Below are 26,230 nucleotides of genomic sequence, written 5' to 3'. Positions count from 1 at the left end.
CGAATCTGAAAGGATTATGAGAGTAAGGTGCAGGAGAGAAGAATGGTTCAAGTGCCCAATGGAAACCCATCCTCCTTACCTGACATCTGATTTTAATTCCTGTTTAGCTTTATCTGGAAGCCTTATCATAATTATTACTTATAGAAGATGATATTAATAACAGTAATGCTCTGGATTGCAAAAACTGAGCAGTATAGCTTCAGCTTGTCTATCACTTCATCTGGGAAGCCCCTCCAGATTTTTTTTTAAATCCATCAAATAATCAAATATATATTAAACATCAAGAGCACAGTGCTTAGGATTGGAGCTGTAGCTCAGTGGTAGAGTATCTGCCTAACGTGCATGAGGCCCTGGGTTCAACCCCTAGTACTCCCTGTACACATTCACAAAAGAACAAAGTGATGAGCTGCTCACACAGGGCCAGCTAAGACCTCCTCTCAGCACACCTTGTTTTTTTTCCCCCACTTCTAAGATATATGATATTGTCTCTCCCACTATCAAGGACAGGATCTTGACTCACTCTTCTTGACTCACCCATCTCCAGCTTGACACAGAATAGAAATTGCTTGATATTGGTCTGCTCTAAATATTGAATTCCATGTCTCCAATTCTGGACAAACAAAGGAAAGTTGTCTTTGATGATGATTTGGGTAGACCTCTGTTCCCCACTTCCCAGATGTCTGAGTAAGCATTTTATCTTTATAATAGGCTTGAGGACAGAGATTCTACTTGAGAACTTGAGTCACATGCCTGAGAATAAGGAGAACAGTAACTGTTGTTAGATTTGTCATGCCCATGATAGATTCTTAGTATTGTGATCACATACATTCTCAACCAAAATGGCCTGATCCTAGGGTTTTTGCTTTTGTTTGGTAAGGAAAGTGAGGCTCAGAGAGATGAAGAAACTAAAAATTTCTATTGTGAGACCCAGAATATGTTTAACTCCATACTGCCTTCCTCTTTCCATAGTAAGTTTAAAGAAAAGCTAAACTATTAGATGGATTAGAAAGAAGATATTTTCAAAAGGTTCAGAGAGCAAAGTTATTTGGGGTCAAAAGCACCTCTCCCCTCATGTTGGTATTGGTTTCTTTGAAATGTTCAATGAGAGTTGAAGTAATTTCTCTAGTCTTATTCCCCACAAAATGGCAAGTTTATTCCCCCCAACTCTTTTATCTAGCTTGCTTGCTTTCACTTTCCCTGGTTCCTTTCCCTCACCTTCTCCCACTCTGTCCCAGAGCCTCATGCCTCGTAGACAGGTTCTCTACCACTGAGCTATACCCCTAACCCTGACTTGTTTAATTTTGAGATAGGGTCTTGCTAAGTTGTCCAGGCTGGCCTTGAACTTATGAACCTCCTGCCCAGCTTTATTAGGTTTCCTGTGCATTTTTTATCCTGTGCTCTCTCACAGAATAGTATCCTAAATCACCTGCTACTGTCAGCAAGGGAAACCACATGCTCAGGGTGCTGCTGCCTTATGTCCTCCACAGAAAAGTTTAATGAGAAATGGCCTAATTATGAGATGGGCACTCACATAAATTTGGTATACTTTTTTTGGTGGGCATGTTGGCAATGCCATTGAAAATTTTAAATGTGCACATTGATTTAGCTATCCATCTTTGCCACATATGTCCTAAGAAACTAATCAGAATTAGTCAAATATTAAGTTAATATAAAATAGTTAAGATTCTTTGTCTTTTAAAATATTTAAAAATTTAGAGTAGCTCAAATGTCCAATAAAAAGGTATTATGCTATACAACACCAATTAATGAAATACTTTGCAATTGAATATAATCTCATATTTAATATAACATGCAATGTAAAATACATTATACATGTATAATACATTATACATTGTATAATACATTATACAATTGTATAAAAAGATCATACAAGTTTATATAATGTTAAATATTATACTGAGTGTAAAAGGAGAGAGACTATTATTTTGTTTTGTTTTTCATTTTTGAGTACCAGGGATTGAACTCATGGGTACTCAACCACTGAGCCATATCCCCAGCCCTATTTTGTGTTTTATTTAGAGACAGGGTCTGAGTTGCTTAGCTCCTGTCTGTTGCTGAAGCTGGCTTTGAACTCTTGATTCTCCTGTCTTAGCTTCCCCAGCCTCTGGGATTATAGGCATGTGCCACCACGCCTGGCAATATATTCCAGTTTTATAAAATATAAAAAAGTATATGCACCCACAGGGTAAAATAAAGATAAATATACTAAACTGTAAAAAATGTTACTTGTATTAGGATTAAAAGTGGTTTTTCTTGTTTATACTTTTTTGTTTTCTGAGTTTTTTCACTTGCTGAACAGGTATTATTTTATAAGAAACGTTGTCCTAAATAATATTAACTGTTAACAAGATTGAATGCCAAATGTTATATTGAACATCTATTCCGGTTCTCGCAGAGACTCTCGAGTAGATAATGCTAACAACCTATTTTTACAGATGAAGAAATTGAGATAGAAGTTATGTAGTTTACCTACAGTCATATAGCTAGTAAATTTGTAGAATCCAAAATTGGAATCTAGAATTTACCCTAGAACTAATGCCTGCATAAAACCTCTTTTGTTCTGTCTATTTATTTTTAATTTTTTTAATATTTATTTTTTAGTTTTTGGCAGACACAACATCTTATATGTGGTGCTGAGGATCAAACCCAGGCCACACTCGTGCCAGGCAAGCGCGCTACCACTTGAGCCACATCCTCAGCCCCTGTCTTTCTATTAAAGAAAAAGATATCCTGTGCATGAGAGAGTTGGGGCACCACAGGTTTATTGGCCCTTGTATTGGAGTGCACATCCCAATCCTCTGATAATCTGTTCCCTTTACTCAACATGTTAAAGGTCAGGCTGGCAAAATCTGAATTCCAAAGCCCTGGTTTGGACAGTATTTCAGGATTCACCAGAGAGGGAAGTGAATGAATACATACATGGAGACAGTAGATAAAAGGAAAGTAGCAGAGGAGGAAACCTCAACTTCCTAAGTAGTGGGTGGTAGGTTGACTCTATTGGGTGGTAGGTTGACTCTATTGGTAGTAATGTACTCAAAGCCTGTGAGGTAAGACAGGCTGCTGGTGGGGTAATGAGGTGCAAACCAAGTGGTACTGGAGTTTGCTAAATTCTTACATGATTGTTATGGTGTGTTGAAGATAATTTTAGTTACTTTGAGCTGTGTACTTGTTTAATCAAAAACCCTGGAGAGTAGCTATTCCCATTTAAAAGATGTGAAATGTGAGCCCAGAGAATTGAAGCCCTTGGATGATGACGCCAAAGGTGATTATACCTTGTTTTCTCACCAAGCGCAATCTGAATATTTCTGTCCTGGTGAAATAGTAAAAAACTACCTTAAAAAAAAAATGAAACACCTTGCCCAAGTTTACAAAACTAGAGCATACTGTGCAGCTGATATTTGATTCAGGATTTCTCTGACTCTAAAGCAGGTAGTTAATTCTAGGCCACCTCTTATTTTGGTTAGTTGGTTTTGTAAAATAATGGACTTCTTAGCCTTTTTTTTTTTTTAATCCATCAAACATGGGCTGGGGATGTGGCTCAGCGGTAGCGCGCTCGCCTGGCATACGTGCGGCCTGGGTTCGATCCTCAGTACCACATACCAACAAAGATGTTGTGTCTGCCGAAAAACTAAAAAAAAAATATATATATATATATATATATATATATATATATATATATATATATATTAAAATTCTCTCTCTCTCTCTCAAAAAAAAAATCCATCAAACATGAAACAAGTACTTATTTATGTTTGATTCTGTAGTAGGCACCAGGAATACAGAGACAAATCAGCTCTTGCCCCATTCTTGGAATATTCACATACCCATGGGTGGGCAGGTACACAAAGGGATGAAACTATGAAAATTGACAGGATTGGAACTTTTAGAGCAGGGAAGAATTGAGGAAGATTTCTTGGAGATTTGATTCCTGAATTAGATGAGAATTAAATGATTCATGGAAACTAGTCAGGCTGAAGGAACAGTACATGCAAAGGTACATTTTGGAAATTGCAAATAGTTGTTGAGAACATAGGGAATATGAGAAGGGAGAAGTTGACAAAGAGATTCAATCTGAAAGGCCTTTGGGAGCTTGAAAGATGCTTTATTCTGAAGGCAGTGAAAGATTTTAAGCAGGAGTATCATGGTTTTATTTGAGGTGTGGAAAACAGCCAGGCAACAGAATGGGTTGGGAAGTAGGTATTGTGGAAGAAAGAGAAGTGGCGGGAAAAAATAGGAGTTAGCAAGACCTCTTCAAGGAAGTCAGATAGATGGGAGATAATGGTGGCCAAGGCTATGGGAGTGGAGATAGAAACAAATAGATGGATTCAAGAGTATTCATTTTATTTTTTTATAAAGCAAACTTAGAAATGTAAAAAAAATAATATAATAAACCCACGTATACCTGGGCTTAACTATCATCCAGTGAATAATTCTGCCTTGCCTGTACCTTTACCCATTTTCTCCTCTTTGATGTTATTTTGAAGGAGTCTTAGATATATTTTATCCATTAATATTCTTGTCTGTATTCATAAAGACTTTTTTTAAATCCGTGGATTTTTACTTTCTCGTTCTAATGTAATACAAATTAAATAAGAATTTACATTAAATTTGTCTTGTTGTCTTGTTGAATTTGCCACAGCCCAGATTTTGTGGATTATATCCTTGTGATATAGGTAAATGTTTAAGAATTTTTTAATGAAAATACTAATTAATATATGTATTTTTGTGAATATTTTAGGGATTCGGGCAACATGGAAGAAGGATATGATTTGACTGTCTGATCTGAGAGCTGAGAGAATGGAGACTTAGAATATTTCCCAGTGGAGGTGATATTGAAATTGAGTCCAGAAAGATGAATAAGTGGGAGAAAAAGCTATAAGGAACAAGTTAGATGAGTCACTCTAGGTAATGGAATAGTAGCATATTTGCACACACAGTTCTGTTTGGCTGGAAAGATAGGTAATATGAGGAGTACTTGGAGATGTAGCTGGAGAGGTCAACAGGAGCTGGATTGTAAAGGGCTTTGGAAGTTTGGACCTTTCTACCACAGGTGCCTGGGAACCATTGACAGGACTCAGTGCTAAGAAATGCCATAGTCATTGGGGGTAGGGGTGGAGTCATCTTGTATTTTATAGGCCCTTCACACAGAGCCATGTTCTCATGGGCAGAAGCCCTTTGCTGTCTCATTTGACTTTGTCTCAGGTCAGGTAAATGAACTCAAATGAAATAACCTGAGAAATAAGGACTGAGGCCAGACTGCCTGGAAACTATCTGGTGGTTTTCCTTTTCAGGACCACCAAAGGAGGAAGACCGCCCATTTGCCCTGCCCCCAATTTGGGACTGGCTTTTTTTATTTTTTTACTACTTTGATCTTTTTTACTTCAGGTGTACATATTTCCTAAGAGCAGGTTGATCTCTTGCTAGAGCCAGGGCTACAGTATTTATTTGCATTAATCTCTGGGCTAATCTGTCCTCTGAAAAAGGGAAACAGGCAAGGCAAGGTACCATATAGATGAATGAGTTCAACTTGTTCATATATCTCATGAGGCAAAATAATTAACTGCATTTATAAGTTTGTATGCCATTTATATATCATGTTTCTTTTCTTTTAATTCAAAAGGAACTAATTTATTCATACTATAATATCTGTTCTTTTTAAAAAATACTTTTTAGTTGTAGATGGACACAGTACCTTTATTTTATTTAATTATTTTTATGTGGTGCTGAGGATCAAACCCAGTGCCTCACATGTACTAGGCAGTGCTCCACCACTGAGCTACAACCCCAGCCCATAATATCTGCTCTTGACTGATACTTTAAAATTTCCTATGTAAAATCTTGACTGGGGAAGTGTGAAGTATTTTTTTTTTTAATAAAAGAAAGCTTATCTTTTCTATATTCCTCATTTTGCTGGTGGAAACTTTTCTATACTTCACTAATATTTAAATTTCTTTGTTATTTTTTTCTGAAAAATGTTTTTACAGTTGATTTGTTCAGTCAAGACTCAAACAAGGTACAAATATCGCACATGGTTGTTATTATATGAGGCTATTTAAAAATACCTGTAGTCCTTTCTTCTACTATCATGTTACTCTTCTTCATACAGAATTAAGTTCTGATTTCATAGCCTAGGAACTACACAGTCTTTTGGGACTTTTTCTGTTCTACCTATTTCCTTTATGTCCTGAAATTGCCTTTCTTGTTTACTTATGGAACTCAAAGGCTTAACTTATTGGCAGCCCACTCTGATCTAACAAATAATTTTTTCATCTGTGTTTCCCTAACACTTTCCATACCCAATTCTGTTACAGCACTCATAACATCATATTGTAATTTAGTGTGGTTAGTGTATTTGCATTACAAGTGGGTTAGTATGGAATGGTGGGAAATGAAGCTAGAAAGGACAGTAGATGAGTACCTCTAGAGCAAGGATCACATAATAGTCATTTATGTCACTCATAGTACCTACCTTCTAGGACACACTCAATGAGTCTTTATAGAATTGAATGAAAAACTCATTTCTGGAATATTTTACTTCAACTTTTTTGAGTGTTTTAGATGGCATAACTGTGGAACATCTAACTGTGTTCTTTGTTGCTCCTGTTCTTTTTCTGTACTCAAGAGGTTTGCTTTTTAGTCCTGGATAGAATGGACTTAATCTGACTGTGATTTCATTATTATTGTTTAGTTGAATTAAACTCTTTCCCTCCCATAGGGAATGTCTGTATCAAAGATCTAACAGATGAGAACTGGAGACCTTGGGCCCTTTTTCTGTTTTGTTTTGATTTTGTTTTAACCTTTGCAAAGTTTATAAGAAATTTAAAACATTTTCTGCCTATTTCTGATTTTCTGAAATGGATAGAGGTCCCTCTCCATTAGAGTGGTCACATGGCTTTCACTTTGTGTAGACTTTAATCAGAAGCTTCTTTTTTTTAAATATTTATTTTTAAATTTTCGGCGGACACAACATCTTTGTATGTGGGGCTGAGGATCGAACCCAGGCCGCATGCATGCCAGGCGAGCGCGCTACCGCTTGAGCCACATCCCCAGCCCCTCAGAAGCTTCTTAAAAACAGATAATTACATGATCTTGTGACCACTAGAATTGCTGTCTTTTGTTTTATGTTGAAGGACTAAATTTATATTACATTTCGATGTGCCTTTCAACTTCAGAATCTGCAGTCCTCTTTGAAAGCTGCCATTTAAATAAACAATCTGATGGGAAATAGTGTCAAATAGAGCATTTAATTTTCTTTTATTTTTATTTTTTTAGTTGTTGACAGACCTTTATTTTATTCACTTATTTATATGTGGTGTTGAGAATCGAACCCAGTGTGCTCTACCACTGAGCCACAACCCCAGCCCCAAAATAGAGCATTTTAAAATGGGGCTTTCTTTACCTTTTTGTATCCCAGACTTGTAGCAGAATGGATATTTGGATTTCTTCTCAGTTGGTCTGATGATTCCTGCCTCTTCCTTTCTTTGGACCGCAGTTTTTCTGTCTTGAAGATGAAATGGAACCAGAGTCTTTATAGTTTGGACTAACACAGATGAGTGATATACAGTTTTGTTCATTTGCTCTTTTTATCCTACAAAGCTAATATTAGCAAGTAGAAAATGTTGCTGATTTATTTTTTTCTCCCCTTCCCCTCATGGATTCCAGAAGTACTTTTAATAATCTTCTTCTTCTTTTTTTTTTTTTTTTTTTGGTACCAGGATTGAACTCAGGGACACTCGACCACTGGGCCACATCCTGGCCCTGTTTTGTATTTTTTTATTAAGAGACGGGGTCTCACTAAGTTGCTTAGTTTAGTGCCTCACTGTTGCTGAGGCTGGCTTTGAACTCTAGATCCTCCTATCTCAGTCTCCTGAGCCACTGGGATTACAGATGTGCACTACTGCACCCAGCTCCTTTTAATCTTCTTAAATGATTTTTCTTCTCTGCAGTTGTTTTTAATGATCTTACTGGGAGCCTTGGGCAAGATTTAGTTTGTCTTTTGCATTCACATTGGCAGTGAAGTCATGTTCACTCCTCTTAACACCCTTCCTCCCAGTAGTTTCTATAAAGTGCTCTTGAAAACAAACAAAAACATGTGGGACTGAGAATACTGAAGAAATATGCTCTATATCCAAAACAGACTTACCTCCTGTCTTCTCCACCACAACCACCATCCCCCCCACTCCCCCCGCCCCGCCAAGTATTGGAGATTGAACCCAGGGCCTCACAATGCAAGGCAAGCACTCTACCACTGAGTTACACCCCCAGCTCTTATTTTATTTATTAATTTCAGTACTGGAGATTGAATCTAGGGGTACTTTACCACTGAGCTACATCTGTAGCCTTTTTTATTTTGAGACAGTGTTTCACTAAATTGCTGAGGGTTTCACTTAAATTTGGTTGGCCTCAAACTTGTGATCCTCTTGCCTCAGCCTCCTGAGTTGCTGGGATTACAGGTGTGGGCCACCACACTGGGATCTAATTAAATTGAAATAGGGTCTTCCTAAATTGCCCAGGCTGGCCTCAAACTTTTGATCCTCTCTTTTAGCCTCTCAAATAACTGGAATTACAGGTGTATACCACTGTGCTCTGCTAATAATTAACTATTTCTTCAAACTATGTTAAAAATTTGCTTTTAGGCTTATGGGTGTGTGAAGGGTTATTAGGAAACCCTACAATTAAAAATCAAAGTCTCTGCTTCAGTCTTCCTACAGGGAGCCAGGCTGATAGCCTTCTATTTAATCCTTTCCTCCTAAAGTTAATGCAGTAAAGAACAGAGGCTTCTTAGGACACTTCTGTTGTACGCAGGTACCAAATTCAGATAAACTTCTGTCCTTCAGGAAGACAGAGCATTGCCCTTTGAAAATAAGTGTCCAATTGAAAAGCTTTTTTAATTTTTAAATTTTATTTTATTGGTTGAAAGCTATTTGTAAGTAGACATTCCTCTTCAGTCTCTCACCCATTTTAGTCAATTTGCTAGAATTATTCAAGAGCTATTTTAGGTTCCACAGGGACTGAGAAGAAAATCTTTGTTAATCTCTTGTTAGCATGGATGCAAGAAAGCTGGTCGATTTTGTGTGTTTGTGTTGTAAGATGTGGTGGCAGTGGCAGAACATTTATTTTTAGACAAATTATAGCCCTTTCTCCTTTTTAGAACCATTGTTCACATTCTTTCTAGGACCTACTTTGTAAGATGATACTAATGTTCTCTGTTGATTAGGAATGTCCTCTAGTAATGATGATTCCACTACTACCCCAGTAGAGTCTCCCTTTTTTCTGAAACTGCTGTAAATGTACCTGGTCTTTAAGTTACTCCCAAATCTTAACTAGAGAGGAAGGGAAATTTCATAAAATGAATTACTTTGCACAGTTAAAAAGTGTTTATCCTTAGGAATCAGTCACTTCTTTTGGGGCTGTTCTACCTTCTCAGTAGCCTCCTCCTGCCGCCCCCAACCAGGTAGAAATCTAACCAGGGCCTTAAACATGAAGCTTGTCCTTTTTGTGTGTACTCTGATATCTGAAAGGATAGCTGAAGGTTTGACATCATAGATCATTAGCATATAGTTCAGATTTGCTAGCCTCTCACTCTGTGCCAACGACATATGAGTTTGCATGTTGCTGGCATGGTTCATGAAGCAGGGAGGCTGTAGTGTGATGATGGAAATCACTTAAGATCCTAGGAGTTTTAGAGGAATGAAGCAAGAAGCTTACTTTAAAATTATAACCTCTTGGCTAGAGGCAAGGGATGAAATTTCTAAACCTTTGCTTTATAAAAGGATTTTGCAGACCTAGTTTTCTTTCTTCCATATTCTTTCAGACTAGTGTGTATAACCAGGGCATGGAATAAAGTTAAAGGGAGCCCTACAAACAACTCAATAGTCCCTCATTTTAATTTTCTCAGAAGAATTGCCTTGTCATTGTTTATTATAATGACAAAAAACAGGAATTCACTCCCACCCCCACCCCCACCCCCACACAAAAAGGACAACAACAACAATCTCCCCACCCCCATCACCCCCCCTCCCCCGCCCCCATTTAACACTGTTTTTGTTTTGTCATTTATTTGGGTCAAAGGTTTTAGCTCTAAATTTTCTAATCCATCATATAGAAGAATATAGACTAGCTTTTGAAAAAAAGACAACCCCCCCACCACTGGACTTCTTAAATTTAGTCCTTCTAAAATGCTGCCTTTAAAAAAATTTTAGGATCTCAGTTTAAGACTAGAAGATTATTTCCCTTAAATGTTCCCATGTTCATTTTCAGAGATGTGCAAAGCTGTATTGTTAACTAAAGAAAATAAGTCTATCAGTTCCACTTAGATAACCTTTGGTAATAAACGAACTCCATACACATTGTGACCTTAGAGCCTGAACTTTGTAATCACATGACCAGCTTGTAAACTGACCTGTGAGGATGACTGTCGTAGTCCAGCTTAGAGAAAGAAATTGACCAAGTGTCGGAAGGGTGGTCATCAAGCTGGACTTGTCCTGTAATCTCTGTTTCTTCATGGCTGCAATAGAACTTCTCAGCAGACTCCGAGAAGCATGAAATGGAGACATGGGAAGGTAAGGGCTGATTAAGTCTGGGGTTTAGAAATTTTCTTTGAAGGTTTAGATCAAATAGTAGCTTTGAGGGGGAAGGGAGGCAAGTCCACAGACAACTGTTTTTTGTATCTTGGCAGAATTTAGCCAGTAAGTTTTCATTACATAGCTATTAGCTGTAAATGTTTTGTAATACAGAAAAGAACTGATGGAGAACTATAGTGAGTTGATTGTTGTAGTTGATGTTTTTAAGGAGAAAAGGGAGGGGTGATAGATTTAAATTTTATAGTGAAAATTTACACTTCACATTCCAGTACATAGTAAAATTACATTTTAAAAATTGTTTACCTCTTGACAGAATTTGTTTATATTTTAAATTCTTTAATCCGATTTACCATCTGCCAAAGCCTTATTTAGTACTGTTAATTATAGATAGAATTGGGGTCATGAGGCCATTGATAAGGCAACCTCAACCTCTTTGGGGGAACTTAGCTGCTTTATGGTTTGGGGTATAAGACTAAACCATTGCTAATTTCTTTTTTAAAGGTTTTTTTTAATGGGTATTTTGTATGTATATGCAGTTAATAGTTACTGGATAGCATTATACTTTCTTTATTTGGGGTAGACTGCTACTTAAGTGAGAAACCCCAGTGTTCCATAACTTTATTATTTGGACCAGGAAAGAAATGTATAGCCATAGAAACAACTCAAAGATTAGTCTTAGCATTAAGGATTCACTGTGCTTATTAAGTACGGAGTCTAAGAGATTACGGAGTTTGAATTCTTACAAGCAGGACTGCTGAGCTGTAGCCGGAAGAGTTCTCACTCTTTGAAGCAGTTGATGAATTCCTAGGAATGGCACTAACCCTATGAAATCATCCTGGGAAAGCTTCCCTGCCTCTTGCAGCATGGCTAACATCTGCCATAGGCAGCTTTGCAGTTTCATTCTCACTCTGGGGATGCACAAACCAGGGGGTGGGACTCCCCTCATAATAGCATTCTTCTTTATAGTGCTGTCTTGCTCTCTTCCTTATATGTTGTTCTCCAGCTTCTTACATGCCAGAATTACTTCATTGGTTTTTATTGTGAGTTAGTAGAAGCAAAGAATAGAAATTACCAATTACGAGTAAGAACTGTTAGTTTTATCTTGAACAGCTTCCTCTCCTTTGCTTTTTGTGTACTAGCTTCCAGAAAGTAGTAGTTTAAGAGGTAAGATTTTCTTTGGCTCCATTAGACAAGAATTTAAGAAGTGGGCAGAGGCACCAGAGTGGTGGTTACATGAGTTTAGAAGTAGCAACTCTGTAGAGTTTCAATGTTTTTCAACTAGTTTGAACTTCTCAGTGGTTCTTGTCTGCTAGCTCTGAGAGAAGAAAAGGATTTATACGGAAAAATTTCCCCTAGTACATTTTTTATTAACTGTTAAAACTTCCATTTTTCTTAACTTTCAATGGCAGAAAATAACTCAGAGCTCTAAAACAAGAACCTTCATAAAACAAGAAAGTGAATTTAAAATTTTTCACCTGAATCTTCCATACAAAATTCTAGTAAAGCAAAATGAATTAACCCAGCTGAATGAGGGAAGCTTAAAAACAAAATCAACTGCTTACAAAAGAGGTCGGTGAAAATGCTACTGTAAAAAAAGCATTGCCTGGTTTTAGATATTGGGCCCTTGTCCATTTAAATTAACCTTTGTCACAGCTGGGCATACAAATGTTTTGTTTTAGTTCACAGAGGGTTAACTCTATTCAAGCTTTCACTGTGGCCGGCCTGATCTGTGGAGTCATACAATCTGGTCTTTCAGCCTGGCCAGTCGCTAGGCAGGAAGTCTTATTTCTTAAGCTATCTTTCAGAATGGGGGGTTGGGATTTGGAGAAAGGTGGGGGAAGGGCCTTGGAGCATCTGTAAGGATCAATAACAGAGGGAGAGAGCTTCGAGAGAGGCCATTGTGCACACTTCAAGATAGATGCAGCCCTTGTGCATGGCCCCTGCCTGGCAGGACAGACACCTAAAACCAAAACAATGCCATGGAATGAATTCCCTGTGAAAATTAGATTGCTCTTTAAAGGAGAAAAAATAACTTAAGTGCCCTTTCAACATTTGGGAATATTCTCATTCATTAGCTTGCAAAGATTAGGCAACCCCCACCAGAAATAACTCCAAATTGATTTTTAAATGCCTTTTGTCCTCATGCTAATACTGTATTGAATTGGAGAGGGTGATCATTTTGGTCTTGGTTACATGCATCAAAGCATTGAGTAATCTTTTATTCTTTCTCCTCTTTATTCCCTTCATCCCTTCCTTCTTTTTTTCTTTATTCTAATGTTTGCTTTACTCTATTGGTTTTGGAGGTATCATTAAGGGAATGAAAAAACCTAAGATTTAGTTAGGATTCCAGTAACACATGTGTGAAATCCCTCCCCCAGCAGCTGGTATTGGCTCTCAAAATAAGCTAAACAGATGCTCTTAGTGTGTTATTTTGAGGTCATTTAAACCAGACTTGTTGAAGGAATCTACAAAAACCTTAGGTCTTATTTAAAAATGCACTGAAGTTGTGATATGACACATATTAATGCATATTATTTGGGTTTTAAACAAAAATACCTGAAGTTTGGGAAAGTGAGCGTTCTGCTATTGAGATTGTGATTTTTGAAGTACCATCAAATTTGTTGTTCTTTTACTGCAGTCCAGATTTTCATTTTTTAACTTTTCCTTTCCCAAGTTTTTCAACTTTCCCATTCCCAAACCCAGCTACAATATTCCTTTCTTAGTGTATGTATCCTTTTCCAGAGGAGTAAGACAATAATTCGGTAGTGACTTTTGGAGTAATGGAGTCATTGCTGCCTGTCTTCCTCTAAACCACCAAAGTATTGGTGACAGCTGATGGTGAGAGCCAAGAAAAGTGGAATCGTAAACAGCCTTCCAATTCAATAATTCTTCCAATTCAAAATCTTCCAGGGATAAATGTAATAAGCCAACTGGGGGGCTATAATCTGACTTGCAGACATACAAGTGGAATAAGAGGTAAGAAGAAGGAAGGCATGCATTTGAAATAAGCAGCAGATTTAATTTAGTTTAGACTCCTTGAGTTAAGACTTGACATATTCTGGACACTTTTTTGATCCTAGGGCAAATATTTCACAGATCATCTGGATATTTCAAATTCATCTCTAATTCATATTTTTTTTTCCCTGGGGAAAATGATGTAACAAAATCTGATATAATCACCACAAATAAATAGTGCCTTCTTTATACCATTGTTTCTGACTCTCTGATACATTATAATTCTGCATTAATATTTAAACCAAAGGATCAGTTCTTTTATTGGGCATTTTCCAGGGACATATAAATATTTTTAACAAAACTTGGAAGTTCAGTTACCATTTACATTGTATTAAAATGGAGTATGAAACCTACCATGACCCTTTTGAACAATGTGGTCTTTAATGTGTATTAGGGGGAGGGCCTAGTGAAGGAAAAGCCATAAAAGTCTTCAGGGTTCAAGATGAGGTTGGGATTTTGGCCTATTGCTTTTGTCATTTTCACACACAAACATCACTGCAATCATGTTTGATTTAGCATCCTTAATACAATGAGGTGGAAGAACAAAAGGTTACCAGAGGCGTAAGTATGGAAGTCAGTCTCCCACCTCCAAATTTTTTCTCTGTTCTCCTGCTACTGAGGAAATTAATCGTTTTGCAAGAATTTTCTTTTTGCATGCCTCAGTTTGCTTGTGTAATTGAAAAACATCCACATCTCAAATTTATTTTTTAGTCACATAAAAAGTTATTTTCCCCAAACTTGGCAAAATTCATAATTACAGGAAAAAATGCATCTACTCATATTTCAAGGTTGAGGGTTTGGGGGCGGTCCCAGTGCCCAGCTGTTTTGCATATTTTGAAAAGCCTGAGAAATGTAAAGGTCATTGCTAACTCTAAAGGGTCTTGATGCTCACGCTGTGATCCAAGGATCTTGCATTAATTAGGGTGAGAAGCATGGAGGGTCAGAAGTCACTAGACAGGAGGGCCTAGATAGCTTGTCAATAGGGCCAATCAGAATTCCTGTAGAATTTTTAAACCATTGAAACAAAAACAAAAACTGCTGCTGCTTCTGTAGCCTCTAAGTGGATCCCTTGGTGTGTTGAAGACTGATCTCCTGCTGCCCAGATGGCTCATAAAAACTTGGCTACATCTTTTGCTTTGCTACAAGCTTCCTGGTGTTGGGGAAAGAACTTCAATAACCTGACTCTCACTTGGCAAAGTCATTTGACCTATACTAGCCATAATTTCCTCATATATACAATAGGGGATGGTAATACCAATCTTAGAGAATTGTTATGGGGATTAATAAGAGAGTCTCCATCGGAGTGCCCAAAACATGCTTAAGATGGCTTGAAATGGAAAGAGTTTCAAAGAGAAGCAAATTTAAGAAGATAAGAAAGGAAAGAATTTTTGAGTTAGCGTGTGGCTGGTGCTGTTTACACTCCCAAGTAGAAAGGTCCTCAGGCACCATTCCTTGTAAGCAATAGTCAGGAAGGGGGCCTTGGAAATTTAGCCTGGAAAATGCTGTACAACCAGTGGGGCAAGCTGCTGAGCCTTCTCCTAGAACTAATTGCTCTGCTAATATGCTACTTCTGTGCTAGTGAAAACAATTCATAATGATTAGGCTCCTTCAAAAATTGTGACCTTTTCCTTACAGAAAGTCTTTTTGCAGTTGTGGTCTCTGGAAGAAAAAGGAAAGGAGATGGGCTGTAAAATAGCAGAGAGGTTAAACCATGATCAGAAAGGGAAGGGTAGTAAAGTTAGTGAAAAGTTGGGAATAATAGATTGGTTAAATAAATTAACATAGGTATACTATGGAATAATAAGCAATTACTTAAAAGATTATGTGTAAGGCACAGAGTTAAATCCTCAGCACCACATAAAAATTAAATGAATGAATGAATGAATGAATAAATAAATAAATAAATAAATCTTAAAAATAAAAAAGATTAAGACACATTTACATTTACTGTCGAGGAAGATAGCCAAAGAAAGCAGAGAAACACTATAGAGTGGCATGATTGATGTGACCCTGTTTCTCTTTTGAAAAACTGTAACATACATGTTAGCACATGCATGTTTTCTTGCATATATTGGTAAAAGTTTGGAAGCGATTAACTTTGATTATTTGGATGGGGAAAGAAAATGAAGGGGACAGACAAGAAGACATTTTAAATCTATTGTCTCTTTAACACAAGTATGTATTATATTTGCATTAAAAATATTAATATGGAAATGTGTATGGAAAGTGGAATATTAACTCTTTCCTCCACTAGGAATATAAATTTCACAAACACAGTCCCTGTGTAGTCTTGTATCCCAAGCTGCAGCAAAGCTCAAAAATATTATTTAAGTGGTGAATGTATGAATGGAAGGATGGCACCTATATATTTTGTCATATTATGAATTATGACATTGATTTCAGAGTTTCAAGCTACTTCCCACATGTCAAACTTGTTAGATAACCCTTGATCAGAGGCAGGAGTTGGAAGAAAGAATACAAGGGATAAGAATTTAGTCTTAACCATAATACTACTGAAGAAGACTTAGAATAATTCATATTTAACTTCTCTAATATTTCAATCAAGCATATTGTTGGAGTGACTCCTAAATAGGCTTGTACACCTCCCCAGTGATGAAGTGCTTACTTCCTTATTTGAAGCTAAAATATGACTCCTTACAATAGCAGCATACTCATCTTAATGTAATCTGTGGATGTTCAACCTGAAAAAACCTATTCCCTTCCCTTTCCCATCAAGAGTTTTATGGCCTAGTCCCCCAAACTGACTATTCTATGATTTCTAGTTCCTTATCACACTGGTCATCTGCCCTCCCCTCTGGACCTCTGGATATGTTATTGCTTAGAAGGACCATGTGAAAGTATGATACTCAGCATCTAGCAAGCCATGATGAGTGTAGAACAAGAGAGGGAAACAATTCTTCTTGCCTCCTGTTTGGATACTGAGTTTGGGGTTTTGTTTATTTTTCAGATAGGGTCTTGCTAAGTTGCCCAGACTGGCCTTGAAGACCCCTCACATCCCGTACTTCCCGATCCTGGGAATTTAACCCTGGGCCTTATTTTAGGTGGGTATGCCAGGCAAGCACTGTATCACTGAGTCAAATCCCTAGCCCTATTCCTAGTCTGTCTTTCTTTTTTTGGGAGGGCGGTAGGTATGTTTTTTGTCCTACTTCTAGTCTCCAGGTAGCTGAGACCATAGGTGCACACCAAAGACTATGTTTTTAATTAATGCGATAAAATTTATATAACTTTTAAGGGAGCCAAACTGTGTTTATGAAAATATATACTATACAACTGTATAAAAGATAATGGATTAATATTATTAATTAGTCCTGAGCATATAGTAGCTCAGTCTCTCTGTCTTTTCCTCAGCCCCACCAAGAGCACAGTTGAGTGGGTATGGATGGTTGGAGCTATGGAAGTGTCCTCCCAGGGCGGGAGGAACACCCATCACCATTAAATTTTCTGCGTTCATGTAGCAAGGACTGTGTGCAAGTATGGTATAATTTGGTTTCCTGAGAGTCTGTCTTAGTGAGAAGGAAGTGGGAAATACTTTTGAAAAACGAACTAAATAAGAAAGCCACATCTTATTTTTACATAGTTGTCACCTTACTTAGCAATATGGACACTTTTCCCAACGTTTTTCCACCTGGTGGAAACAGTGGACTAAATTCTGAATCTGAGTTCCAAAAATGTTAATTGGTGAAAAGTTACAATGTGACCATCATAAAACTAATTATCAGACTGTTGAAGTTGAACACACCAGATTGCAGGGTGAGTACATAAAGTTACAAAATGAACTCAAGCGCCTATTGAATGAAAAGGAAAAAATTCAGCTACTGCTTGAAAAGATAAAAGGGGAATTAGTAGAGAAAACTAAAGACTTAGAAGAAATAAAACTTCAGATGTTAACTCCACAAAAATTGGAATTGTTAAGAGCCAACAAGAATTAGAAACTCCAATGAGAGAATGTTTACAGAATCTGGATGAAGAAGTGAATTATAGAGCCAAATATAATAAGCTTCACTATGAACATAACATTTCTCAAGTCAGAATTTGAGTATCAGAAAGAAGAGTTTGCATGCATTTCAGAATAAGAAAAAATAAAGGGGCTGTGGATGTGGCTCAAGCGGTAGCGCGCTCGCCTGGCATGCGTGCGGCCCGGGTTCGATCCTCAGCAGCACCACATACCAACAAAGATGTTGTGTCCGCCGAGAACTAAGAAAAAATGAATAAATGTTAAAATTCTCTCTCTCTTTCTCTCTCTCTCTCTCTCTCTCTGTCCCTCTCACTCTCTCTTTAAAAAAAAAAAAAAAAGAAAAAGAAAAAATAAAATTTGAATCAGATTGCAAGACTGGAGACAGATAAAGAAGAACTACATAACCAGCTGTTTAGTGTTGATCTCACAAGAGATAACAAATGAACGGATCAACTTGTACAAGAAAAAGTCCATTTGACTCAGAAATTAAAAGGTTTAGAGGCTGAAGTACCAGAATTAAGGGCTGAAAAAGAGAATTCTAATGCTTAGTTAGGAAATATCCAAAGAATACAGGTACAACAGTTAGCTGAGATGCACTGGCTACAGTTAAGTCCCTGGAGCTGAAAACAAGTCAACTAAGCTATAGGCTGAATGTTTGGGAAAAAAGCTACAATCAAGCAATGAACAAAATACTTTTTAACCAGTAAATTGCATAAAGCTGACCAAGAAATAAATACATTGACCAGTAAGATGTGGATTTTATGTGGAACCTATTTCTTTCTATGTTTTCAGGACCTTTCATAGATGGAATTTCTTCTAATAAAGATCTTCTGTTTCTCATCCTTTCCTCATTGGCTGTAGATTTGTGTCTAATTCTCAACTTGTTATTGTAGGGTTTTATTGGATTCATAAGCAAATTATCCCTGACCTGCCTTCTCTTACCATCTCACATTTTATATATTTGACTTTTATGTATTTGTTATTTTCTACTTTGCTTCCATAGTTTTATATTAGTATAATGTTATAATATTGGTATATTTAAATTTTATATCTGTGTTAAATTTGGACACTATGATGTTGTAATGAGAAAAAGAAAAAAAAGTGTGTCACATTAGATTGGATAGAGAGAAAGGATGGGGGAGGAGTAGGGAGGATAGGAAGGGCAGCAGAATAGAATAGACATTATGATTGATGTATGTATATTCCATGTATGTATTATATGTCAAAATACATTCTGCTGTCATGTATGACTAAAAAAAATTTAAAAAAAAATTTGTCACTACTATTCCTAATCTTCGAAGTACTTTAAAAGGTAAAGGCTACAGAAAATGTTAATGGTGCAGACTGGAAAAAGAAAGATTTATTGTTTGTTGTTTTACTCCAGCTCCTAAAATAGTGCCTGACACATATCAGGTGTTCAATAAAGATTTGTTGAATGAATGAAAAAAATATCCTTTAGAAAAAGTGTATGTGCAAAAAAAAAAAAAAATGTCTTTGGGCTTCTTCCAAATATACTCACAGGAACTTTCATTGTTATGGCTTCCAACAGTCACAATCCTGTGATTCCATCATCTGACACTGAATTACAGTTTGATTTGGCTATTGAGGTTTTTCATTGAAAAGAATATAACTGTAATTCCTACTCAAGTGATTAGGTGAGTCCAGAGAAGGAAAGTAATTTGTACATGTTAGTGTAAGTAACTCCTATACTGCAGCTGCTTCTGTATTTTATTTGGCCTTTAAATTATTCATGCATCTCTGACACTCAGTCATTGCTATACTGAACCACATGAATTTGCGTTCTGAACTTTCTATTCTAATAATAAATTGATGTCTCTTTGCAAAAATGGGGGAAATTAGAATCATCGGGAATATTAAGGCAGGTTCTTGAAATTTAAGGATGGGAACTCCCAGAATCCTAATACAACTTCACATTGAAATCCTTAAAATATATACAGAACCTTTAGGCAGAGAGACACTTTATCTGTCCTGATCACTGCTGTATCTGTCCATTGAGTCTTATACAGTGAAAGCACTTGAGAAAGTTTGCTGATGAATGAAAGAAACTGGCCAACATCTGAATTCTCTCCTTTTTGAAATTCTTTCCTTGATTGGCTTCCAGGATACCAGTCTCCTGCTTTTCCTCCTATTTCTCAAACCAACAGCTTCTTAGTCTATTTTATTGTTGCTCTTAGTGTCTTCTTTTTTTTTTTTTTTTTTTTTTTTTGCTCTTGGTGTCTTCTAAATGTTGGCATGTCCCCCAGGAGTTAGACCCTTGACTTCTTTTCTACTAATAGTCTTCTCCTTTGGTGACTTCAGCCTTTGATTGGGATAATTCCCAAAAGTCTATCTTTAATTTAAAACCTCCATTTAGCTTCAGACTTTTGGATCTCAACTGCTTGTTTAACAATTCCATTTGGGTATCTAACAAGCATCTCACACTTGTTAAAGTCAAACAGAATTCCGGACTCCACACCTACCCCTCATATCAGCAAGTTTTCTTGGATAATCTCTCCCATCTTAGTAAACAAAACCCAAATCCTTCAGTTGTTCAAGACTAAAAACTCAGAATCGTCCCTTAATTCCTTTATCTTCTTTTATGTTCCGTCAGCAAATTCTGTCACTTTCCCGGCCAAAATAGATCTCAAATCTACTCTTCATTGCTGCTATTACCACCCTAGTTTAAGCCACCATCATCTCTCACTGAGATGACTATTCATATATTAACTGGTGTCTCTAATTCTCCTGAGTTCCCTATACTCACTTTCTAATCCATTCTATAATGGAGTCAGAAGGATCTTTAATAAGAATTCTTCTGCTCAGGCTGGACATGATGACTTATGCCTGTAATCCCAGCTATTCAGGAGGCTGAGGCAGGAAGATTATAAGTTTGAGGACAACCTGAGCAACAAAGCAGACTCCTGTCTCAAAATCTAAAGAAAGAAAAGAAAAACAAATAAATAAAACAAAAATTCTTCTCCAAATATTTTAATCACTACCTATTGAACAGGAAATAAAATCCATGGTCTGTAGTGCTTGCTGTATGATCAGATTCTAGCCTGTCTCTGGCCTCACTTATTTCTGCCCTTCCTCAACTCATCGTGCCACACACTGGAAATAATCCTTTCTCAAGCAAAAAATAAAAGCAATTTATATCTAGGGAGAAGATTACAGAGAACTAGATCATAATTCAGCAATTCAGTTGCTTTACATTCCTAAATCCCCCAAAGCACTGCAGAGTTGTGTGAAAACCCCCTTGATTATCAAAGAGGACTGGGAGGAGCTGGGGTTGTGGCTCAGTGTGAGGCACTGGGTTTGCTTCTCAGCACTGCATATAAATAAATAAAATAAAGGGCCATTGACAACTAAAAATTATTTTTAAAAAATGAGGACTAGGAGTGGTAAAAGGTATAAAGCATAAACTATGATTTTAGAATTTCATGGAAATATAAGTAAACCACTTCAGTAACTAGAAATTGTATTTCCTGTCCATCTTCAGTCATTTGATATTTATAAAGAAAACTTATCAAAAAAGAACCTGTATCCAAAATGCATAAAGAACTCTCGAAACTCTGTAAGAGAACAACCCAATTAAAAGTTCAAAAGAAGAATACTTGTCCCAAGATGATATATGGCTGGCAACTAAACTAGAGAAGCCCAAGTTAAAGCTACATGTTAGCATGACTAAAATAAAAAATGACAATATCATGTCTCGGGGATAATGTGGAGCAGTGCATTCATTTATTAAGATGAGAATGCACATGATACAACCATTATAGGAAACACTTTGACAGGTTCTCAAAAGGGTGAACTGTGCCTTAATGACCCTGTAATTCTACTTATTTGCCACAGACAAATGAAAACTTAGATCCACACACAAACCTGTACACAAGTGTTTATGGCAGCTTTTTACAAAATCACCCCAAGTTGGAAGAATACAGATGTTCTTCAAGAGGTGAATGGAAATGGATCAACAAACACAGAATACTACTGAGCAGTAAAAACAAAACAAACAAACAAACAAAAAACTGTTGATGCATGTAACATTTTGGATGGATCTCAAAAGAAGCCAGTTTCAAAAGTTTACACACAGTACTTACCTGGCAAGGGAGACACCATGATCACCAAGGTGGTTTTTCCAGGGCAAGGCTTATCCATTGCACTAAGGATGTGCTGACCCTTGCAGTTTCCCCCAAATGTGGGCATCTCAGCTGCATAACTTTTGAGGTAGTAGAGGGGTGGGAGGGAAACTATGTTCACATTTTCCTCCAGTTTGGCACTTCAAAAGTAGCCTAGAGAACTGGGTGTACACATGGGTATAGCTCAGTGGTAGAGAGCTTGTCTAGCATGTGTGAGGCTCCCGGAAACTACTCTTCCCTCCAAAACATATTTTACAAACTCTCTTATTCCATTTAGGTAACATTCTCCAAATTAACAGAACAGATCAGTGGTGGTAGGGATTAGGAGTAAAATAATGTTATGACCACAAAGTTGTATAAAGAAGAGGGGTTTGGGGATAGAGAAACTATTCTGTATCTTGGCTGTGGTGGTGGTAGAATAGTTTACCCCTTCCCTCACAAAATTCAATTTTAATGTGTGTTAATTTTAAAATGAAACTTAAAGCACCTAAAATTACCCATCCACCAGCATTATAATGCTTTGATCCCTGGGTTATCAACTATTACACAAGATGTAAGTAAAGTTACAGTGATTATCTCAGTAAAATATATGAGCACAGCCTGTCCTAGAAAGCCAAAAGAAACCTTTAGTCTAAACTAGTGAAGAAGTCTAGATAAGATATTGTTAAGACTGTATTGTCCCTGTTACAACAACAATAACAACAACAAAATACAACAGACCCCTTTTTTTTTGTCCCCTAGAGGACAGGTGGCCCCTTGGTTGAGAATATGCTTTCTTAGAACTACTTCATGGACACCTCTCCCTCCATGGTACCTGGCAGTTTGTAGTAGTGTTGAGTAAGCTACGGCGTGCCTGCCCTAAATTCTAGCAGCAGCTTCTTTTGTGTTAAACTTCCAATATCCAGGCCTCTAACTCTGAGACAGAACTATGTTTCTTTCTAGCAAAGTCTATTAGTCTCTTTCAACATATTTGCAAGGAGACAACTGGCAGGAATGTGAAGAGGGCTCATTCACTTAGGGGTTGTGCATCCATTCCTTCACAGATCAAAGCTCTCCCTTGGGTTTCCTTTGTATATAAAACTAACCAATGTTTCTGTCCTATATGGACCTTATAATTTGGCCCATATTCTGCCAGGTGGTTTTATTGTTGTTGTTGTTTTGTTTTTGAGAGAGAGAGAGAGGGAGGGAGAATTTTTTTAATATTTATTTTTTAGTTTTCGGCGGACACAACATCTTTGTTTGTATGTGGCGCTGAGGATAGAACCTGGGCCGCACGCATGCCAGGCATGCCAGGCGAGTGCGCTACTGCTTGAGCCACACCCCCAGCCCATTGTTCCTAGGGCCCAGAGAATGGAGTTAGATTTAGTGCACTAGTAAAAAGTTATAGGGTAAAAAATGTCCAGACCAGAATAAGGAAAAACTTAATCAAAGCTGTTCTGTAGTAGTGAAAGTATGCTGGTATTCATTCCTTAGGCTGCAGTAGATGACTGCTTGATATGCCAAATTCTCCCATGCAGGGAGAGTCATAACCCTTATAGCACACTTCAGACAAAAGAGCAGAGAGCTTTCTACTGTCTTCATTTACCGTTTTATATCAATTACCTGTGGGTTAGGGATTCAGAGATACTACCAAATGTGGTGACTCACACCTGTAATCCCAGCAATTCAGGCAGGAGGATTACGAGTTTGATGCCAGTCTCAGCAATTCAGCAAGACCTTGTCTCAAAATAAAATTTAGAAGGCACTGAACATGTAGCTCTATGGTAGAGTGATTGCCTAGCAGGTATGAAGCCCTGGGTTCAGTCCTCAATAATACACACATGCATATACACAGAGACTAGATCTGTGAACCATCTTTTTTTCTTCTCTGTTGTCCATGTTAGGATATCCCATGTTAGTACCTGTTTTTAGTTGTGGAAGTTTCAGATTAATGTAACCTTAAACCATAAACTGTTCAGGACAAGTAAATTGTAACAAAAATTAGATCTCATATAGTCAGTCTTCCTCATGTAAAATCATGGTCAGTATCTTTCAGGCCTCACTTTGATGCTCTTTTATGATCATACCTTGGGAAGATAGTCACAGCCTTTCATAGATTTTACTGAGTAGGATTTCAAGAGCTCACCAGGCCCTGGAGAGGACAGCCATCCGTGTCATGTCCATGCTCCTCTTCCTGTGGCTTTCTTAGACTTCTGGTTTGGATACAGCTTGCCCTTAGGAATTTCTAGAAAATTTTCTTGTCTGGTTTGCTTATGGAAGTGTTTCACTGTGAAAGTACTTCTGGTACCCAGTTAATTTGTTGGAATTTCTTCCATTTTTGTGTATGTATACCACAAGTCTCCACCTAGCTAAATCTACTGTGGAGCAGAAAGGGCCAAAAAACTCTGGTTTGATTCCTGGTTTCCCCATGTGTTTTCAACTGGTTTGTACTTGGGTAAGTCACTTCTCTGAGCTCAGTTTCCTCACTTGCAAAATGGGTATTCCTTCACCAACCAAACATTTTCAAAAGAGCAATTGTTTCTACCTTTTCTTAAAATCTAGTTCATTTCTCTCATAAGCCTGAGGTTGCCTTCAGATGATTCCTGATAATAATCAGTGAAAAGATCAGTATTAGTGCCATACAAGGCAAAAGGAAAACTGGTCTTTCATTTGTTTATTGTTTTGTTTGTATTTTGGTTTTTTTGCTGGGCAGGGGAATAAACCAGGGTTCACACACAGTAGGCAGGTCCTCTCCACTGACCTACACTCCCAAACCCCTGGTCTGTTTATAATTTGTTATTTTGTTCTTGTATCTTCCTTTCTCCCTCCCTATGGATTGAACCCAAGGGTATCTGCTGCTGAGCTATGTCCCCATCCCTTTTTATTTTGAGACAGGGTCCCTCTAAGTTCCTGGAGCTAGTCTCGAACTTTCTATCCTCCTGCCTCAGATTCTTGAGTCACTGAAATTACTGGTGCCTACCTGCACCCAACTTAGTTTTAATTTTTTTTTTTAATCCCTGGTGCTAGTGATGGAACCCAGGTCCTCATGCATGTTTAGGCACACTGTCTATCACTGAACCCTGATTTTTAAAAATATTTTATTAAAATATTTATGTTGATTACTACTAGGTGTTTCAGTGTTGCATAGAGGTCCCCAAAGGGGGTCATCTACCGTGACCTAACAAATGAACACTAGCATATTTTTATAAATGAAATATTCACTACCTTACCACAACAGAAAAGCTTTGACTCTTACCAAGTTCTTCCTTCTTCTGACTTGAAATCTTTGACCTAGAAACTTTCTACCCATTGGATCTAGCTCCATTCCCAGCCCTGCCTGTAGTTTTTCCCTCAGGTAACCTCATCCTTCAGCCTGTGCTTACTTCATGCCTCAGTTTCTCTGCACTGTTGACTGCCCCTGGTTTTGCACAGCTGTTTCTTTGACTTCCCTGGCGTTATGTTATCCCCGTTTTCCGTCCTCCCTAGAGACTATTTTTTCTCTTTGTTCTTCTTGATATAAACTAAATATAGATTCTCTTTTTTTGGTGGTCCTGGGGATCATTCATGCCTGCAGCCTCCCTAGTGAATGATTCCCTGTGTCAGTTTAACGCCTGAATCACAGTTTTAGTGTTCTTAGCTGCCCCTCATCTCTGTCCATATCAGATACCATGTTCATAAAGCACACTGAAATACTTGCAGCCAGCAAATCTGTGCTTGTGCTGTTTGCATTTCCTCTGGCTGGAATCCCCTTTGATATACTTTTTATACTAAGGCTCAGTCCCAGTGATAACTTTTTTTAGGTAATCTTTCCTTCTCTGCCTCTCTGTCTAGCTGCAGAATTCACTCTTTGCCCACTAAAACTTCTCATTTTTTTCCTCAGACTTAAAGTTTTTTAAATTATTATTTGTTTATTTATTTATTTTGGTACCAGGGATTGAACCCAGAGGTGCTTAACCACTGAGCCATACCCCCAACCCTTTTTATTTTAGGATAAGTTGCTGTGCCTCCCTAAGTAATCATTTTTTTAATAAGTGAATAAGGAATACTTAAAGTTCTCAGTGTCAGTCTATAGAGGACAAACCATAGCTTTGCAAGTACTTTTCTCCAACTGGAAAACCTAAATTTGCAATGAAAATAAAAACTGTTTTCATCACAAATAAAACTTGATTCCTGATTCAAAGATTCCTGCATATAGGAGAGAGGAAGGAACTAGAATTGTTTTATTTTCTGACCCCCATCTTTATTTGGAATGTTGAGTGGAGGGGTGGCATTTTCCCTGGATTCACTTCCTGTGGCTTCAGCTATTTATAATTTGTGATCTGTTTCACCTTTGTTTTTAGGCCTAAGCAGTTAATGGCATCAGTAATTTTTTTTGTCTTTTTGCCATTTTCTTTCAGTGATCAGTAAAAATAACTCCCAAACATTCAGTCGAAACCAATCTTTTTTTTGTCAGTGGTTGAACCCAGGGGCACTTTACCACTGAGCCACATCCCAAGCCCTTTTGATTTTTTTTATTT

The 26,230-nt window shown here is 37.5% G+C and overlaps 1 protein-coding gene and 2 pseudogenes across 1 annotated transcript in view; all 3 read left to right on the top strand.

The window, feature by feature from the left end:
- Nr6a1 (nuclear receptor subfamily 6 group A member 1) overlaps positions 1–26,230 on the top strand; it is a 210,359-nt gene that overhangs the window by 143,263 nt on the left and 40,866 nt on the right. The gene's annotated exons all lie outside the window — the stretch shown is intronic.
- On the top strand, positions 10,568–26,067 carry LOC144254694 (centrosomal protein of 83 kDa-like; annotated as a pseudogene).
- LOC113181170 (U1 spliceosomal RNA) lies at positions 21,688–21,866 on the top strand (annotated as a pseudogene).

Source organism: Urocitellus parryii, chromosome 4 (genome assembly GCF_045843805.1).
Source record: "Urocitellus parryii isolate mUroPar1 chromosome 4, mUroPar1.hap1, whole genome shotgun sequence".
NCBI lineage: Eukaryota > Metazoa > Chordata > Mammalia > Rodentia > Sciuridae > Urocitellus > Urocitellus parryii.
This window is presented reverse-complemented; position numbering and strand designations above follow the sequence as displayed.